Consider the following 14,249-nt stretch of genomic DNA (forward strand, 5'->3'; position numbering starts at 1 on the left):
TTTTAATATTGTATGACACTGATCATATTAGTAATGTCAATGCATACATGAGGTGTGTGTGTGCCACACAGACATAAGTACCTGTGACCTTAAATAGTTCTCATGTGTGAAGCCTGCCTCATGTGAATACATGTAATTTGCATTACGCAACTTTATGACTGTGGTTTTCTCTGCAGGGGCTGCATTTGGTATGTGAATATACAGTGAGAGTAGTCTATGGTGTCATCTTACCAGTGAGGGATACACTTCTGGTCTGGAGCATACAGTCCACATGTTGGTGATGAACAGGTGCAGCATGTTTTCCCCTCTTGTGGGAGTGGTAACAAGTTGTTCCATAGCAATTGAGTGTATGGATTCTAGGAACTTTACACCTAGGGTGTTAGAGCTACAGTAATGCTCCCAGTCTATGTGTGGGTAAATGAAGCTGCCCAATATATAGTTGTTTGGAGACACCTGCAGATATTCATGTATTCTTAAGTACGCCAAGTGGGTTACCTGGGTTTGGGAGTGTGGTGTGTGCCAGGCTATGAACTGGAAGGCAGTCTTACCCACTGTTAGTTGCACATGGATAGTCTCTGATGCTTCATGCTGTGCCACCAACCTGGAGGTGTGTGTATCTTTGATCAATATTGATACTTCCCCTCCTGTTCTGTTTCAGTGCAAGTTTTGGGGCCGACAAGCATGGTATGAGGTATAACCTGCCAGTGCTGGGGTGCTTTTGGGGGCCTTGAACCAGGATTTTGTTACTGCACAAATATTGATGTTCTCCATTCTAAGGACAGTTTCCAGTGCATGCATCTTGAGGTTTACATTGCTGGTGTTGAGTAGCATTACTATTAGTTTCCTATCCCTTGTGATACCTATGGAGGTGGTCTTGTCTTTTGAGCCTTGCCTAAAAAAGGCACTATGGGTGTATCAAGAGCCTTTGCCAATATCCGAAAGCCCATGGGTGATAGGTGCAAGCCGTCCCTAGCAAAGCAGTGTGGCTTGTCGAGCATGTCATCCCAGGCTGACAGGCATTGGATCCCCTTTGAATGACACTGAAACATAAGCCAATTGTTGAAATTGATCATCTTATCTACATATTGTGGCATCACTCTTGGTGAGGGTAAGATGCTACTCAAGGTCAGGGTCATACCAGTCTGGGCCACATGCTCAGAGAGCTCCTCTATGTCTCTTATCATGTAGTCCAGGGAGGTACGTCTCAGGTCATTCACACTGGCATGGACACTGACTGAGTCATATTTGCACATGCCTTGGAGTGACCTGTGTGCTTGTGTTATGTGGCAGATCATAGCGCCCGACAGGCATCTCACCGTGATCTTCTCCTTGTTCAGCCTGGTGAGCGGGACGTCAGTGTACCTGACAATAGAGGCACCTATCACAAGTGTAGCAGGTGTGTTGTTTAGCCTTACGTGCTGTGTCTGTTCGGCACACTGGCTTTGTGAGCTATGTGTTGCATGTGTTCTGTTCTGGGGTAGTGGTTGCTTGTGTGTCTGCTTTGGAGGTGTCTGCTGCTTAGGCAGACCTTTATTTAGAGACTCTGAGTATGTTTTTGTGTGTTTATTTGTTTGGATTGCTGTTGTGGTAGGTCTATGTGAGACTGGAATTGTAGTGACTGTGGTTTCCTTCTCCTCCTGACAGGTTTTGCCAGTACTGAGTTGAGAGAGCTTAGCCTGCAGTTTGGTTATATGGTTGCATCTCTCACATGTGTTGGAATTTGTTGGGAGGAGGAGAGGGCTGTCTGTGTACATGAGGCAGTTGTAACATTACCTCTAGATTCCCAGATTCACCAGCTGGACTGGGGAGGAGATTGACAACTGACCTTTGAACATGCTAGGATAGTATTGGGAATTCCTTTATAATTAACAACAAAAAGGGCCAATGGGGAACAAGGTACGCAAGGTGAGTTTGTGAGGGTGTAGTGCTTTTAATTTGTTAGTGCTGGCATATATAAATGCTTTAGTGAGTAAGTGCCAGGTAACTCAAATGCAATGTGTTACAGGTAACTTAATTGCATAAATGACAAACACTAACTTTCTGTCAAGTGAAACAAGGACATACATACAGTAAGCAATGCACATGTCACTAGGGATCCACAGAGGCACTGTAAAGATACGTTTCAGGTGGAATTAGTGTTTCAGGGAAATAACAAGCAAACAAGCATACTAACAAAGCTACATTCAGCAGGCATGGATCTAGTCTATGCTACAGCAGTTCAAATATGCAGGCACTATAAGCCTTTAGCCAGAAATTCGCAGCTCAGATGGGCAGAATCCAGCCTCTCCTCCCACAAGAGTGCAGACCATGAACCTTCATAATGTCAAATAACTGGCCTGAAGCCCAAGTGCTTAAACTAGAACTAATACACATTTATAATGACAGACACTGAGCCCTCAATCAGCAGTTCCCAACTTAGTAGGCTGTATGCTACCTGTCCTTCCACCACAGTATCCCTGCCATTTAATGAGACTCACCTCCTGTCATAGTTAGTTGTGTGTTTTGGGACTGTCAAGCATGGTATGAGGTGTAACCTGGTAGTGCTAGGGTGCTCTTGGGAGTCTTGAACCTGTTGTCTATTACTGCACAGATATCACCATTCTCCATGCAGAGTAGAGGTTGTACTGCATGCATCTTGTGGTTTACATGTCCACCATTGAGTATCATAACTTCCATTTTCTTATCCCCTGTGCTACCTATGTAGGTGGCCTTCTGTTTAGAGCCTTACCACCAGAATGCAAAGATGTGCAGACATTACACTATGGTAATTAATAGGGGTGTACCAAACAATACAATGACAATCATACTGTTAATGCATCAGGCATGCTGGGATATACCCACAATGATATCATTACACTGTACACTTGACAACATGATAATATTACTACACATCTATGTAGTCACCCTGTGCATCAGCACCATGTTAACTGGTCCTCCATCGATGTTTCAGATTGAAGGAGGTGGCACAGTTTCATCATATGCACAGAGTGTGTACTTGGTATGCCTGAGTCTGTCACTGATACAACCAATCGACATGTATGTGTGCGTGTGTGTTAGTGAGGGACAACTGTAGAAGATGGGGCAATGTTGATGCAGTGTGTGTGTGTATGTGTTAGCCCTAGAATTTATCATAGAATTTAGAATTTATCATAGGTTAGTACTAGGCTAACTGCCCTTGTGAGCCATTTTAAGCCTAGCCAGTTATCTCCTGTGAGATTCAAACTCTGTACCTTGTGTTTGTAAGGCAAACACTTTCACCATTAGGCCACCCTCCCAACCCTAGGTGTTAGCATTATGCATGTGTGTGTGCATGCAAACAGTTCCACCTTGTGGCTGCCATATACGGGTGTTTGTGGACAACCACAGACTGTACATGCCAGGTCATACAGATCACTGTCTCTGGCCACGGACACGGTACCTGTGCCTGGCAGGGGTGCTACGGACAGTATCAGGTACTAAGCCAGACTGGGTACTGTCATCAGAAACAGGTGGTTGTTGACTGGAGACATGTCCCTGCTGGAACTGTCCAGAGCCACGTGCACATGGTCTCCTAGGGCGGTCTGATGACAGCACAGACCCAGCATTGCTGGGGCTGGTACTGGCACTATGGAAGCAGCCGCGGGTTTGTTGTCATCCGCGATGACTGCCAGCTGCTGCTGTTGCTGGCATTCGTCCACGTCGACACATCAACCGTCCTGCATTGCCCTGGCTCATGGACATGTAGTTGTGGAACAGATCTAATGTGTCCCCCCAATGTCTGTCAATGACCTCGGTGAAAGTACGGATGGCAGCCGCAACATCACTCATAGTGTCATTCATAGCAGTGCAATGTGCTCTCAGCTCCCTCAGACCCTGTCTGGTATACCGTTCCATATGTGACTGTGCCTGCATTACAGCCCGGAACATAGCTGACGTTGAAAGATGTCTGTGGGCAAGTCTGACAGGGGCAGTACGACCACGGATGCTCCAACGAGAACCCCTGGAATCTGCCTGAATGGTACCATGTCAGGACTCTGGCCATGGCTGCTGTGAGGGGATGAATGTGCCACTGATACCACATTACCCTGGTCAATGCCCACTGTATGCTGTCCATCACCTAGGGATATTGGTGACAATGGATGTATTGGCAGGATGACTGTGCGCATTGATGGGGTTGACAGCTGTGTACTGTCGATTGGCTGACCAACAACAGACCCTGGCACACCTCCCTGTGCCATTACACAGGTATCATCATTAACACTATCCCCAGCAGCAGATTCAGGTTCTCTGCTGCACATCACCAGAGCAGCACCAGAACCTGTGAGAAGAAGACAGGAAACACAGTTTACAATGTGTACACAAAGTTACCACACATGCACACATGGGCACATGGGCACATGGGCACATGGGCACATGGGCACATGCACACATGCACACATGCACACATGCACACATGCGCACATGCACACTCCTCAGTACATGAGATACAAACACACAGACACAGACACACCTGCAATCACACACACATAGCAATACCATTTTAGGATATTATTACTATTAATATCATTAGTATTAAAGGATTGTTATTACACACCCACCAGCATGGATTGGCTGCCTTGCTGTTACAGCAGAGGGACCTGCACAAATAAGACATTTATTGTCAGTGGGCACAACTATACCATTGATACGGTGAGTATGATACAGTTCAGTAGTACAACAGTTGGCTTTCACAGATCTACTGCTGATATTGAGAATATCACTCTTGCGCAATAATTACCAGGATAACAGCTACAAACACAGTACACACCTTACACATGCATAAACTACCAGTGTAGAGAACAGTCAACTATAGATATGGCATGTTACCTGCATGCTCCAAGTCCTCCTGCTGGGTGGCTCCAGTCTCCATCATTACACATGTGTGCGGATGTTGTTGTTGTTGGGCTGGAGCCACAACACTTAGGAGGAGCCCCTCCAGTCTGGTGAGGGGGGGGTGTATAGCCGCCCCACCACCTGTGGCAAGCTGTTGCATGTGGATATCAGACGCACGCTGACGGACATTTCTAATTAAATCACTGCAGTGATGGCGTACCTGCTCATATGTCCGGTTATGCATGCCTATGTCATTTACCCGATGGACAAGGTCTTGCCACAGTGCAGCCCTCTCCTGCTGGTTCTGGCTGGTGCGGGAAAAGAGTGTGGCAAAATCCCGCACCAGGCTCTGGTGTATCTCCTCTTCCTCTGCAGCAGAGTACGGGGGGGTTGTGCTGGTGCACCATTGCCCTGAAAGGAAAAGAAAAATATGTGAGAAAGTGATATGGCACACATAATACTCTACTGTAGTGATATCACTGAACTGCCATATATAGCATCTGTCTGTCTATTGGAGGATACACATGTAAATGACCACATATCAGTGCTCAGCCGACAATTCTGTGACAGTACCTGGCACACTCCATACAACAAACAAGTATACTCCAGCAGTCGGCACACTGTTTGAGGTCCGATGCACAGCCTCACACTGGGGGTTTGTATCAAGGTAATGTATGGGGAACATTGTCAACCCATGCAATGCATGCAATGCACAGTACAAATGTCACTGGTAATGCACCGTAGTCTTTGTTGCCATAACCATACCTACACCACAGTCACATACAGGGAACCACAGCACAACATATGGCAATGTAGTATGTTTGTATCCCAATACCCGACACATTTTTCTCTGGCCTCACACCAAGGACACACACTATCATGACAGACACAAAGTCATGCTGAGCAATCACACCATTACAGACCTTGCACACAGTCAGTGGCACACTCATTCCACCTCACATTGTTGGTATTGCAATGAGTACATGTGTATGTACATTGTGTCATAGGCAGGTAGTATGCTATTAGGCCTGGGCCTACAGCAGCATACTGTTATGCTACCCTGCCCCTTGGGACACATGTAATGTGGTTGTACTTGCTCCTATCAAACAGTTACACAGGGTGACTCATATGGCATACTACCTATCTGCATAACATTCAACAGGGGTATGTCTGACATCTACTAATGTGGAGCCATGCTTCTTAATGCTGGGTGGTTTACTCCAGGGTATGGTTTATTTGTGGGTAGGAACCTGTACCTCAACCATGTGCTCTTTACTGCAGTGCCAAGGATGACAGACATAGGTCATTTATGCTGGGGATATTGTGAGGTGTTACCATGGTTGTTGGACAACTGTTATGGGTGTGACTTAACTATGTATATCCAGCAGTGGTAACCTCTGTGTAGGCAGTATGAAAGGCACTCTGTCTGTGGTTTTGTCAGTCACTCTGCATAGGTAATGTGTTTGAGGGCATTATCACATAGGTAATGTGTTTGAGGGCATTATCACTGTTTGTTAGGTATGACTGTGTCCTTCTCCCTTTCTGTAGTTGTCATGGGAGGTACATACCATGTAGGACATTGTGAGGTGAGAGGGGTACAGTGACCTACATTTCACTAGCTGACACACCATTTCTGCTGACATGTACCATGTACAGGTATTACAAGACTGGTGTGCCACTGTGAATATCAAAGGGGAGGCTATTGTACACTTGTTTCCCATGTTCCCTCCTGACACATCCAGTAGTAGACAGGCAACCACATATGTGGTGGTTAGTGGTGTAAGTGTTTTGGAATAGGGTATGGTACTCCTGTATCCACACTGGTGTTCAGTCCATGCCTTTGTCACCAGGCACCTGTTGCAATACATCTGCACACATGTGCCTCTCTCATATATATATATATATATATATATATATATATATATATATATATATAGAGAGAGAGAGAGAGAGAGAGATAGAGAGAGAGATATTCATATACATACATATCTGTAGACATTCATATCTGTCTGTATATGTGTATGTATCTATATATATCTATATATGTATGTGTCTATTACATAATATATGTATATACATATTCTATCCATCTATCTATATATGTTCATAGGTTCATAGGTAGGTACTAGGCTATCGGCCCTAGGGCCCATACAAGCCTAGTCAATAAATGTACCCTGGCTTTCACCACCCAAGAAAAGTATTTTCCTATGCCCCTGTTGAGTAGAGCCACAGAAGTGATCCCCGGGGTGAATTTCCCATTTCCCATCCAATCATCAAGATCTTTCTTGAAGAGTGCTAATGAGGAGCTCTGTTTGACATAGATAGGTAGTCTGTTCCAGAGTATGGGAAGTGTCTGGGACAGGACTCTATCCCTCCAGCATGTTCTGTTTATTGTGGTGACAAGGTTAAGGTCCCTAGAGTGTGTAGCTCAGAAGGATTGGGATTTCTTTAAGTGGAGCATGTCCAACAGCTCTGGGTTTGACATAGCTTTGCATGTTAGGCAGAGATCACCCCTGAGTAGGCGATATGCCATGGAGTGAAGCTGTAGTTTTTTGAGACGGTCTGCATAGGGCATCTGTTTGAGGCCAGTAATCCTCTTTGTGAGGTATTTCTGTGGTCTTTCCAGTTGTTGTAGTTGTCTTGTGAGGTAAATACCAAAAAGGGCATTGTACTCTATAATGGGTCTAATAAGTGATGAGTAGAGGGGAACAATGACCTCTTTTTTCTGGATGGGCATCCTTTTGTGATGAGATGAGCCATGTAGAAGGATTTCCCAACCACTGTGGCGATGTGATTATCAAAGGAGAGACTACTGTCCACCTGTGTCCCAAGGTCTCTTATCACATTTTCGGCATTAAGTAGACTACCAGCTATGTGGTAGTTCATGGGTACAGAGTTTTTACCAAAGGGGATGACAATACACATTTTGGCATTGAGCTTCAGGCCATGGCTTTGACACCAGGTATCTGTCTCAGTGAGGCCCTTTTGTAGTTTGCCCACATCGTTAGGAGTTGCAATTATGGCTCCTAGTTTTCAGTCATCTGCAAACTTTGTTAGCCAAAGACCTTCTGTGTTGGCCTTCACTTCAGAGAAGTAGATACCAAACAGGAGAGGACCCAGGACTGAACCCTGTGGTACTCCACTTGTCACTGGTCTGATGTCAGATTTGGAATATGCTACTTTCATAGTGTGGGTTCTGTCCGTGAGCCAGTTGGCAACCCATCCTATGACATAGGGATGTATACCTAGTTTAGTGTGCTTATCTATAATTCCAGAGTGGGGGATGGTGTTGAAAGCCTTGGCGAGATCTATATAAGCTGTGTGAACCATTTTACCATCATCTATGGCTTTGGTGACTGCTTCAAAGAAGTCAATCAGGTTTAGGAGACATGATCTGCCTTTTACAAATCCAAACTGAGTAGGATCCAGAGTTTGGAGATTACCAATGTCTTTGTTTATGAGTTCCATGATGACACGTTCCATGGCCTTGCAGACCAGGCTAGTCAGGCTAATGGGGTGGTAGTTACCGTGGTCCGTCATGGCTCCCCCTTTGTGGAGTGGGATAAGTGTCATGGCGTGCCATTCAGTGGGTACAAAGCCTGATGTGAGGCTATGACTGAACATGGTACTGAGGTAGGGTGCCAGTTCATTCAGTAGTTCGTGTAGAATGCAGCCTGGGATATTGTCAGGTCCCATGGATGCTGTGTTCTTGGCTTTGGAGAGTGTGTTTTTTACCTGTGCAGCTGTGATTATAGGAACTTTGCATTCTTCCAGTATAGAGATGGGCCCTCTAGGGGGTGAGAGGGGGTAAAGTTAGCACTGAACCTATCTGCCAGGATGTTGGCAATATCAGTTGGTTCTGTATATTTAGTGCCATTATTCTGTAACAGATCTGAGTGTTCTCATTTAGATTCTTGACATAGCTATAGAATGCTTTGTGGTTGTCTTTAGAGTCAGTGGCAATTTTGTTTTCGTAACTAGCTTTGGAGGATTTTATGAGGGATCTCAGCTTCTTACTGAGGTTGACCAGGGAGTTCCTCCAGTCATGGGGATTTACTTATTTTTGCAACAGTTTCTTTCTTCTGTTGTAGAGTTTGTTTATGGCAGAGGGCCACCAGACTGGCTTCCTTTGTCTGGAGGATAACATCTTGGTTCTATTAGGGATAGCATGATCCATGCACTTGTGTAAGTGCTTATACAGTGCATTTGTGTAGGATTCAGCAGCCATACCTCTATTGTCCGTCTGCATGGGTGTCATGAAGTTTGCCACTTCTGTCTTAAGAAGTGTGAAGTTGGCTTTTGAGAATTTTGTTACGATGGTTTCCCTAATTGGGGCTGGGGGTGGGATGTGGATGTCTAGGCTGATTACCTTGTGGTCGGATCTGACCAATGAGAAATTGACCTCTGGTGTGGAACACCGGTTTCCAATGTTGGTGATGACCAAGTTTGGGATATTGCTGCCCCTGGTGGGGGTGTGAATAAGTTGATCCAAGGCATTGGTATTTATGAATTCTAGAAAACGATGAGCAAAAGAATTTGTACAGGAGTAGTTTTTCCAGTTAATGGTGGGGTAGGTGAAATTGGCCATTATTAGAGTGTTGGGTTGTATCCAATACTTTCCAGTGTATCATGAAATGAGGGATGTGAATCCTGGGGCATGGTGGGGGGTCTGTAGCAAGCTACAATTTGGATTGCGGTCTTGCCCAGAGTTAGTTGCACTTGGATAATCTCAGATGCATTATGCTGTGCAACTAGCCTGGAGGTGTTGATATCCTTAATGAATATGGACACGCCTCCGCCTTTAATGCTTCTTTCTGAGTTAGGTGGCCAAAAGGTGTGGTATGAATTGAAGCCTGGTAATGCAGGGGTGCTCTCTGGAGCTTTGAACCAGGTCTCTGTCACTGCACAGATGTCACCATTTATGGTGGTGAATTTGTCATTTGAACCTTGCCTGACAAAGGCACTATAGGGGTGGCAAAGGTCTTAGCCAGTATCCGGAATCCTAAGGGCGACAGGTGCAGGCCATCTCTGGCAAAGCATCATGGACTGTCGATCATGTCGTCCCAGGCAGACAGATACTGGATCCCCTTAGAATGACACCAGAAGCTTAGCCAATTGTTGAAGTCAATCATTTTGTCCTTGTACTGTGGTATCATTCTGGGTCTATCTATTTCTACATCCCTCTCTATCTATGTATACATATATGCATATTATATATAGATACATATATAAATATGCATACATATAATATATATATATATATATATATATATATATATATATATATATATATATATATATATATACCTTTTTATTTACACATACGAATACACACACTAACATACTGCTAAACATCCATTACTGTACAACCTGCATTGTACGTTGCACTACAACCTACATTGATATGTGCACATAGCATCCTTCACATACATATGTATGTCCAGCCTTCACTAAAAGTTGCAGTATGTCCCCTGCCCTATGCACATCTTCATATATATATATATACAGACTGCTAACACATATGGAGGGTTCACAGTATGTAGACTATTACATTATTAGTTTACATTACCTTTGTTTGGCACTGCTGTTTGTGACGGCTTGCTGCTGGTTAGCTTGCTGTTCTGTATTGTTTTATTTTCAGCTGTCTGTGTCTCTTTTTCGTTTTCTCTCTCTCTCTCTCTCTCTCTCTCTTCTCTGTCTCTACCTCCGGATGTTGCAATGAAAGTATTGCGTGTGTGGACTAGGAGTACAGGCTGCTTTTGTAGGTATATGCACATGTGCATGTGATGGCCTCTGCACCAATTGTTAGCCAGCATTTGCTAATTGCATGCAGCCTGCTGTGTGGTAATTGCAGTTCTCACTGTGATTTCAGGACAGTGCTATAAAATGTTAGGTTAGGTAGGCGTAGCCCTTTCAGATTTTCAAGGTGGGGACCATGCTGGTATGCTGTGGACACTGTTGTGTGAGTGTAAAGGTTGGTATGTCTCTCATATTTCAGGCTGTGTTGTAGGCACTGACATGCATGTTGTACTGACACCTGACTATTGCTTCCTCCAGTTTATTCTTCTCAGTGTGTATGTTAACTGACACCTAATAATACTAATACTGTTTAAATGGGAGTATGTGCTTTCCTGTGGGACTTGTGGAGTAACTGGTTTACAGCAGTGGCTCTTGCAATTTGTTGCTATGGCTTCACTATTTAGCCTTTACATTCACTCCTTGAATCCCTGCTAGGTGTCTTTACCGGAATGTGTTGTTATGGCTTTCCTATTTTCCATTCACATTCACTCCTTGTAATGCTTGCTATATTTCTTTCAGCAGCAATTCCTTATATGTTTGTTGTGGTTTGGTGGTACTGCATGCAGTCTGGTCTGGCCAAGGTGTGGGGCTTGACACCTACAAGGGTATTTTATTTTGCTGCTTAGCAGTAGTGGCACCTTGTACTTTGTACTAACAGTTATGGATAGCAGGCACATACTACTGTTAGTACATTTCACAGGGAGTCAGTGAGGCACAGTTAACATTTGTTTTCAAATCAGGGACATCCCTGTAAATCAGTCACAGTTGCGAGGTCTGGCCTCTTACCTGTTCAAATATGGCAGTGTTTATCCTGCTCTGATAGTGTGTGTGGTTTGCAAGATGCTACTGTCACATTACCTACTAGCTACTGACTAGCATGGCTGTTTCTCTTCTCACACTAATGTTATACAAATCCACAAGAATTGCAAGTAAAGATACAAGGACAGCTTTGTGTAACAGCCTTCCTATATTCCCTTTACATTCAGTCCTACTATTTCGTGATATATTGCTTTCAGCACAAAGCTCTTGTATATCAGTCATGGCTTAGTGGTAAGTCATGCAGACTAGTGTTTCCAAGGTCCTGGGTTCAAGACTGACAGAGGAATTTTATTTTGCTGCTGAGCAGACTACAAGCCTTGTCATTCAGAGTGACTAAGGCACTTTTAAGCAGTTGTAAGCGGGTTAGTGCTGGTTTGTGTGGAGCTCACACATGTGCACTGTCACTTAGCTTCGCGCACACAAGCTTAGCTAAGCACACACAAGCGCACACCCACTTACTACTGCTTAAAAGTGCTTACTCTCACGCACACCCGCGCTAATTTCTTTGAATGAAAAGAAAATGGGGAGATAGGAAAGTGGTGAAAAAGGGGGCACAAAGAGGGTAGGACAGTAGGAAAACAAGCTCAGGATTTGCAGGAAGGATGTAGGAAAGGCCCATGGCTGCCCATTTCTTTATCAGCAACAGCTGTGCATATGTCTGTAATTTGGTGTGAAATTTCAAACCTTCCACCCCTGAGAGAGGGGTGAGGACAACAAAATATGTTGTACAGCCAATTGTAATTACCACTTCACATGTCCAGCAGACATGACTGCAAAATGGGCGGCTATGTATGGGGCGTAATTTTTTTGCGGGAACAGAGTGCCCTTTTTTATTTTTTTTTCAGGTGAGAGTGGAATGTGAGGTACAGGAAGTAGGTATATTTGGGGAGGTAGGTAGGGGAGGTTAACAGACAAGACAAGCAAGACACATACAGGGGTGGAGTATGACACATGTGGGGAGGAAACACAATTGACGGGGACGGATATTGGGATATCGTGAGCCCATGAGCCCACAGATGGCAACAGTGGAACTGAGATCCCCACCCATGGGCAGTTGCCACTGTGCCTTCACAGCCCAGGATGGGGCTGTGCTGGGGGCTGTGTAGGATGGGCAGCAGGGACACCTGGCATAGGGGTTCAAGCACAGAATGCCTGATCTCACTACGCATCACAGACCAGACACTTTGGAGGGTGAGTGGACGGTCTCATCCGGCCACGCTTGCAGAGGGGGGACGAGCCCCATCCCCTGCAGCGCTTCCACCCGAAGGTGGCACAGGGCCACCGGAGGAGGTTCCGGCCTGGGCACTAGTGCCAGGTGCACTCGCCAGCTGAGGTGGGAGAGGTGGGTCTGCTGGAACCCGCCTTCCCTGTTGTCCTATGTTTAGAAATATTTTATGACATTTTGGGTTAGTAAGAAACAATACCATTCAAAATTAGTCGTACCACCATGCATCAGTATTCCCATTAACCAAACACCCATGAATTCCAAACATTGAACAGCAAGCATAACACATGCATATTTTGAACAACAGTACACAATCCAACAGCATGCAGGGTCGATTGATGGCAACAGGCCATCAGGTATGGATATGTGAACAGGGCACATGCAGCAATGTACGTGCAAATATGTTTGAACCAACAGGACAAATGTCCATAGGAATTAATTGTGAATACACATACCCAGTTTGTTGTGGAATGGCATTATTTGTGAATATAGGGTAGGGTGAAGAAATATTTCATTAACAACTTCAACTACATATACATATGCTGTACATCTCTAGTAGCTGCAGATATATATACCCTACAGGTCTTAGTACAGTTTCCTATATGTAACCTTAGGAATGTTGGTGATGGGACTGTTACTGCTACATTAATATACATTGCATTTTTATTCATACACATTCATATCTGGCTATGTTCAGGTACAGCATCCTGCTACATTTCATTTATATGGCTCTAGACAACTGTGGATGTTCATTATTTCATACAACCATACTATCTCCATATTGCAAGGGTACAGCAACATATACAAATTGTGGGACAGACACATTCCAGCTTCAGTACTTTATTTCAAACATTTCACTTTTTGGTTGTGGCTGTCTCATTCATTTCATTATGTACTGACTGCAGTATACTTTATTCAGAAGTTATAACAGCTTTCTTGGTCAATTCATACCTTTTTCTCACACTCTCACTTGTTTTATTTTTACAATTCAAGATGGTACTTTATTCTAGGCGTTATTAACATGTCATACTTGATTACAACAATCCTTTCCAACAGACTCACTTGTTTCATATGGCAGATTTTCTAAGGGGATGTATTTGACACATGTCTATTGTCTTTAGCTTGTTTACCACTGATTTTCAGGCTGCAGCAGGTTATCTGATATTACACTTCAGGTGGGTAATCACTATTTCAGACTTGTTTACTTTTTATTTCTGGATTACAGGCTGCATCACTTATCTAATCATACAGTACTAGCAGAATCTTTCTTCTAGTGTTATTTGAACTTTATTAATATGTAACTACAGTGAACTCTTTTACAAGCTGTCTCACTTATATTGTATAACAATTACAGAAATATAATTACTAACCTGCCTGGTGGTGCAACTGCTCCAGCCTATCACCATAGGCTTGCTGATTCGCAGAACGCACACCTGCAGCTGTAATATAAATGAAGTAATATTGGAACATACATCTCCATAATATCAGCTAGGATAATTCCTTACATACATAATTACATGGATACTTACTCAGTAGTGGGGCGTTGGGCATTTGC

Source organism: Protopterus annectens, chromosome 1.part1, assembly GCF_019279795.1.
Source record: "Protopterus annectens isolate FY-2018-M chromosome 1.part1, PAN1.0, whole genome shotgun sequence".
NCBI classification, from domain to species: domain Eukaryota; kingdom Metazoa; phylum Chordata; order Ceratodontiformes; family Protopteridae; genus Protopterus; species Protopterus annectens.